Raw genomic sequence first — 7,872 nt, 5'->3', positions numbered from 1 at the left:
TAAAGTTATCATTCTAAGTATTTTCCCAACTATATCACCTGCTATATAATTATTCTGTTATAGTCAATGTTTCCATGATTTTTAAATTTGTGAACTATTTTCAAATATCATTTTAAATAAGAAACACGATCAACATTTTTATAAAAAATTAACTCAAGTGCAGTAATTTAATCATTACTTACTCCCTTTTATTTTTGAAAAAAAGTGTTTTATAGAAAAATAAAAATACAAGTAAGAAACTTTAAAATTACTAAAAATCAAATGACTCTGACATTACCATTGTCATTACTCAGATATTCCCTATACAAATATATACATTGAACTCACATTCTTAAAGTCATTTTAACCGACATAGCAGTGTGAGGCTGATTTGAAGCATTAAAACTCAGCATATTTATATTTTGTTTGCTTAATTACTTCTCTTAGCAGTCTTGTGAGATAGGACGAAAAGGTCTCTTACTGTCTTTTCCATTTTATAGATGAAGTAGAAATAGAGACACATTTTCATGTTGGCACATTGACAACATTTTAAATAGGCTGTTTGATCTGTTAAAATAAACTTTTATACATGATTAAAGTATAAAAAGTCAAAATGAATCATTTATAATTGTATGTCAAGCCCAATATTCTTTGCCCTTCACCAGGTTTTGTGGGTTTAAAAATATTCTGTTTGGCTTATTTCTGTATGATAAGTGTAAGAATACTGACCTTCACTTCATCTTTCGTGAATTAACTCCATAGGACAACCTTAATGCTACCATAGCTTTATGTCACTTTGTAGCCATTTTCTTCTAGTCTATGGGTTCTCTGAACCCCTCTTGTATTACTTGAGAAATGTAGCACTGGGTCTATATCACGATCAGTGGAAACCAGTGGCATGAAATATTAGAATCCAAAGCACTAGTGGAAATATTCATCAACTCCTGTAAGATTTTTTTTCAGGAATGGCAAGAAAAGGTAGTACATAATCTACCTATATAGAAAATAAATTACAGAGAGGGCTGACATAGACAGACATGGATCAAAGTGAAGACAACCAAAGTCAAATCCAGACTAGCAATGACCTCTCTCTGTTAACCATTTTCCTGGACAAAAATAACCTGTTTCAATTGAATCAATTTGCTTTCTTATCCCATTTTTTAGTCCTCAAGGTTAACATTGAAATTGCACATCAGCTGAGTGTTTGAAATGTCCCTGGATTCCCAGAAGATAAAATGCTATAGAATATTTAAACATAATGCTGAGTCAGCTGAGAAGGTCAATAGAATGAGTTAGAATACTTGGTTCCCTTTTTAACATGAAGGGATGTTAAATTTTACTGAAAGCATTTTCTGCATCTATTGAGATAATCTTTTTGTTGCTGTTGTTTTAGGTTTTGTGCGTTTTGTTTTTTGGGTTTTGGTAGGCTTTTTTGAGACAGGGTCTTACTCTGTCGCCCAGGCTGGAGTGCTATGGCACAGTCTCACGTCACTGTAGCCTCAACCTCCTGGGCTCAAGTGATCCTCCCACCTCAGTCTTTGGAGTAGCTGGGATGATAGGCTCACACCACCACACCAAGCTAATTTTTGCATTTTTGTAGAGACAGAGATTTGTCATGTTGCCCAGGGCGGTCTCTAATTGGCTGAGCTCAAGCTATAAGCCCACCTTGGCTTCTCAAAGTGCTGGGATTACAGGCATGAACCAACATGGCTGGCCTGAACATGTGGTTTTTGTCTTTAGTTCTGTTTATGTGATGAGTCACATTTATTGATTTGTGTATATTGAATGAGCCTTGCATTCCAAGGATAGAGCCTACTCGATTATGGTGGATTAGCTTTTTAATTTGCTGCTGAATTCCCTTTGCTAGTATTTTGTTAAAGATTTTCACATCAATGTTCATCAAGGATATTGGCCTGAATTTTTCCTTTGTTGTTGCGTTTCTGCCAGATACTGGTATCAGGATGATGCTGGACTCATAGAAGGAATTGGAGAGGAGTCTCTCCTCAGTTTTTTTGGAATAGTTTCAGTAGGAATGATACTAGCTCTTCTTTTTATGTCTGGTAGAATTCAGCTGTGAATCTATCTGGTCCTGGGCTGTTTTTTGTTGTTGTTGTTTTTTTCGGTTGGTAGGCTATTTATTACTGATTCAATTTGAGAGTTTGTTGTTGGTCTGTTCAGAGAATCAATTTCTTTCTGGTTCAGTCTTGGAAGGATGTATGTTTCAAGGAATGTATCCATTTCTTCTAGATTTTCTAGTGTGTGTGCATAGAGGTGTTCATAGCAGTATCTGATAGTTATTTGTATTTCTGTGAGGTCAGTGGTAATATTCCCTTTGTCATTTCTAATTGTATTTATTGCGATCCTCTCTCTTTTCTCCTTTATCAGTAGAGCTAGCAGTCTATCTATCTTATTAATTTTTTTCAAAAAGCCAAATCCTGGATTTGTTGATCTTCGAATGTATTTTGTGTCTCAGTCTCCTTCAGTTGAGCTCTAATTTTAGTTATTTCTTGTCTTCTGTTAGATTTGGGGTTAGTTTGCTCTTGTTTCTCTACTTCTTTTAGTTGTGATGTTAGGCGGTTAATTTGATTTTTTTTTTTTAATTTTGATGTGGGTCCTCAGTGCTATAAATTTCCCTCTTAAAACTGCTATAGCAGTGTCCCTGAGAATCTGTTATCTTTACCTTGCTCTCATTAGCTACAAATAACTTCTTGATTTCTGCCTTAATTTCATCAATTATCCAAAAGCCATTCAGGAGCAGGTTGCATAATGTCCAAGTAATTGTACAGTTTTGAGCTTTTTTCTTAATGTTAATTGCCAACTTGATTACACTATGGTTCAAAAGAGTGGTTGGTGTGATTTTGGTTCTTTTGCATTTTCTGAGGATTGTTCCATGTCTGAATGATTGGTTAATTTTAGAGCATGTGTCATGTGGTGATGAGAAAAATGTATATTCTGTGTTTTGTGGTGGGGAGTTCTACAGATGTCTATCAGTTCCATTTGTCCAGGGTAGAGTTTAGATCTTTAATATCTACGTTAATTTTATGCCTCAATGATCTAATACTCAGAAAACTAGGTATTGAAGGAACATACATGAAAATGATCAGAGCCATCTATGACAGATCTACAACCAACATCATACTGAATGGACAAAGCTGGAAGCATTCCTCTTGAAAACTAGCACAAGCCAAGGATGCCCTCTCTCACCACTCCCATTCAGTGTAATATTGGAAGACCTGGCCAGAGCAATCAGGCAAGAGAAAGAAATAAAGGGCCTCCAAATAGAAAGAGAGAAAGTAAAAATATCCCTGTTTGTGGATGGTATGATTCCATGTCTAGAAACCCCATAGTTTCTGTCCAATAGCTCCTTGAGCAGGTAAGCAACATCAGCAAAATTTTATGATACAGAATCAATGTACAAAAATCACTAGCATTTCTATATACCTACAACGAAACCAAGAGCCAAATCAGAACCATAAATCCATTCACAATTACCAAATAAATAAATAAAATAATAATAAAATGCCTAGGCATACAGCTAACCAGGGAGGTGAAATATCTCTGACATAAGAATTACAATCACTGCTGAAATAAATAAGAGATGACACAAACAAATAGAAACATATTCTATGCTTATGGATAGGAAGAATCAATATAATTAAAATGGCCATATTAAAGCAATTTACAGGTTCAATGCTATTCCTATCAAACTACCAATAACATTCTTTATAGAACTAGTAAATATATATATATATATATTTTTCAAATTAACATTGAACCAAAAAGAGCTTGAATAGCCAAGGCAATTTTAAGCAAAAAAGAACAAAACAGGAAGCATCATGTTACCTGACTTCAAACTATATGACAGGACTATGGTAACCAAAAGAACATGGGTACTCGTACAAAAACAGACACATAGACCAATGGAACAGAATATAGAGCTTAGAAATAAGGCTGCACAGCTACAACCATCTGATCTTCAATAAAATTGACTAAAACAACAATGGAGAAAGGATTCCCTATTCAATAAATAGTGCTGGGATAACTGACTAACCATATGCAGAAGATTGAAACTGGATGCCTTCCTTATACCATATACAAAAATCAACTCCAGATGAATTACAGACCTACATGTTAAACCCAAAACTATAAATCCCTGGAAGACAACCTAGGCAATACTATTCAGGACATAGAAACAAGCAAGGATTTTATGACAAAGATGCCAAAAGTAATTGCAACAAAAGCAGAAATGACAAATAGGTTCTAATTAAATGAAAGAACTTCTGTACAGAAAAAAAAAAAAAAAAAAAAAAAAAAAACTATGCATAGAAGAAACAGATGAACAACAGAATGTGAGAAAACTTTTGTAATTCATACATCTGAAAAATGTCTAATATCCAGCATCTGTAAGGAATTTAGACAAATTTACAAGAAAGAAACTAACAACCTCATTAAAAAGTGGACAAAGGACTTGAACACTTTTTTAAAGAAGACACATGTGTGGCCGAACAAGCATATGAAAGAAACTCAATATCACTAATCATTAGAGAATTGCAAATCAAAACCAAAATGAGATACCATCTCACACCAGGCAGAATGGCTATTACTGAAATATCAAAAAATAACAGATGCTTGCGAGGTTGCAGAGAAAAGGGAATGCTTATACACCATTGGTGGGAGTGTAAATTAGTTCAACCCTTGTGGAAGACGATGTGGTGATTTCTCAAGGACATAAAGACAGAAATACCATTTGACCCAGAAATCCCATTACTGGATATATATCCAAAGGAATAGAAATTGTTCTATCATAAGGACACATGCACACATATGTTGATTGCAGCACTATTCACAATAGCAAAGACATGGATTAAATCTAAATGCTAATCAACGGGAGACTGGATAAAGAAAATGTAGTACTTATATCCCCTGGAATACTATGCAGCCATAAAAAACAGAGAGTTCATATCCCTTGCAGGAAGATGGAAGAAGCTGGAGGCCATTATCCTCAGAAAACTTATGCAGTAACAGAAAATCAAACACTATATGTTCTCCCTTATAAGTGAAAGCTAAATGGTGAGAACACATGGACACAGAGAGAGGAACAACAGACACTGAGGCATACCTGATCGGGGAGGATGGGAAGAGGCAGAGGATCAGATAAAATAACTACTCGGTACTAGTATTGATACCTGGGTAACAAAGCAATCTGTACAACCAACATGAGTTTACCTAAATAACAAACCTGTGCATGTACCACTGAACCGAATACAAAAGCTTTTCTAAGAAAGAATATTTCGTTCCTAATGTGGAACCCATAACTATATAGTCTTAAGGACATCATGTCACTTTTCCTGGCCTCATCTATTAAATACTATTACACATCTATTCATATCAAACATTATAGAATGTTATGAATGTTAATTATTTTCCATTAGGTAAAGATTTTGGAGTTCTTATAAAGAAAGGGAGGAGACAAGGATTTAGAACTAGAAGTACCATATGACCCAGCCATCCCATTACTGGGTATATACCCAAAGGATTATAAATCATGCTTCTGTAAAGACACATGCACACGTATGTTTATTGCGGCACTATTCACAATAGCAAAGACTTGGAATCAACCCAAATGTCCATCAGTGACAGACTGGATTAAGAAAATGTGGCACATATACACCACGGAATACTATGAAGCCATAAAAAAGGATGAGTTTGTGTCCTTTGTAGGGACATGGATGCAACTGGAAACCATCATTCTCAGCAAACTATTGCAAGAACAGAAAACCAAACACCACATGTTCTCACTCATAGGTGGGAACTGAACAATAAGATCACTTGGACTCGGGAAGGGGAATGTCACACACTGGGGCCTATCATGGGGAGGGGGCAGGGGGGAGGGATTGCATTGGGAGTTATACCTGATGTAAATGACGAGTTGATGGGTGCTGACGAGTTGATGGGTGCAGCACACCAACATGGCACAAGTATACATATGTAACAAACCTGCACGTTATGCACATGTACCCTAGAACTTAAAGTATAATAATAATAATAAAGGGAGGAGATATATAAGAACAAAGACTACTTTTATTGTATTTATATTTTTAATTTTGTTTCAAAACAGGGTCTTGCTCTATTATCCACGCTGGAGTTCAGTGGTGCATTGGTAGCTCACTGCAACGTCAAACTCCTGGGCTCTTGGCAGTACTTCCACCTCAGCTCCTCAAGTAGTTAGGGCTATACTCACGCACCACCATGTGTGGCTATTCTTTTTTCACCTTTTGTAGATATAGAGTCTTGCCTTTTGTAGAGGCTTGTCTTAAATTTGAGCCTCAAGCAAACCTCCCACCTTGGCCTCCCTAGTACTAAGATTACAGAAGTGAGGCATCATGTTTGACCCCAAGAACAAGGACTACCTTTAAAATAACATGACAGAAAAGATAAAACAGCCTGACAAAGCTTCAGTTGAAAATCAAATTTTTATAAATTATATTCTTCTATTTTTCTGAACTTCTATAAAATTTCTCATCATAGTTTGTAATGGGAGGGAGCATTAATTGAGAGAATGAAAAAACACCCGTGTGAATAGTGCTCAAAAAAAAAAAAAAAAAAGTATGTGTAAAAGACAAGGCTGGACAAATAGAGAGGAACAAATCAAACAAGGTGTTGGGAGCCATGCTAAAGATATTGTTCTTTAGCCTAAGACACAATTGGAAGTAATTGAGAAGTTTTAACCAGAAAAATAAAATGATCAGACTTGTATTAGGTTGGTTACCATCATTTTTAATGGCAAAAACTGTGATCACTTTTACACCAACCTAATATTTTATGAAACTCACTCTGTTTGCAGTGTGGAAAGTTGATTTGCAGTGGACGAAAAGCAGATATAGTAAAACTAACGAGAAAATGACTACATTAGTCCAGGTAAGAGATGATAGGGAATTTGTCTTAGATGCTATTAATGGAAATGATACAAAGTGGGCCAAATCGTAGTTTCTTTGAATCCAGGGAGTCGGCAATGAGATATAGGAGAAATACAAAGAGATACATGAAATATCAATGTTCTTGGATTAGGGAGGTAGCTGATTTATGTGTATTTATTATTTTATGAATTAGCAAATAAATTAAAATAGAACAATACATAAACAAGGCTGACAAGTTTTCATGAAGGAAAGATTGTGACTAATCTTATACTAAGCAACTGACACCTATGATAAATAAGAAAGGAAACACAAAAAACTTTACTAAATAGAAAATGTGAATTTAATTGACAAACATGTCCTAATGTAACAGTCATTTCAATGCATGTAAATGGATTATAGTGATTACTGAAACAAAGAAAATATAGTTTTGTAAAAAAGAGAAAGATGTTCTTTTAAAGTACACAGAATAATCAGAAATAGAGGAGAAGAAAAAGAAATACTAAGCAGTATGAATCAAGGAAAGCTAGGGGTGAGGCAGATATAATTTAGGGAAAAATAATGTTATGTTATGGTAAAAGGAACCATTGCACAAGGAGATACATCTATTATAAATATATGTTCCTAAGAGTGCCAACTCTAAATGTGTTAATTAAAAAGCGACAGAACTTTAAGGAAACATAAACAATTTTAATTAGAGACTTTGGTACACTCTTCTAGAGAACCAAAAATAAAGATTTTTTAATATATGCTCTCTGCGTGCGCGCACATATAACTACAAACGGCTGAAAATTATTTTCAACCACGCATAGAACTTTTAAAATAATAGACCATACATTTTGTCATACGGAAATTCTCTGTAAATTCCAAAAGATCAGTAAAATGAAATAACGTTGGACATCAATAGTAATGAAAGAATAGCTTAAAATCACAAGTTAGAAAATAAAATATTTATAAATAACCCATAGTTTTAAAAAAG

Source organism: Rhinopithecus roxellana, chromosome 7 (genome assembly GCF_007565055.1).
Source record: "Rhinopithecus roxellana isolate Shanxi Qingling chromosome 7, ASM756505v1, whole genome shotgun sequence".
Taxonomy (NCBI): Eukaryota; Metazoa; Chordata; class Mammalia; order Primates; family Cercopithecidae; genus Rhinopithecus; species Rhinopithecus roxellana.
Note: the sequence above shows the minus strand (reverse complement) of the source record.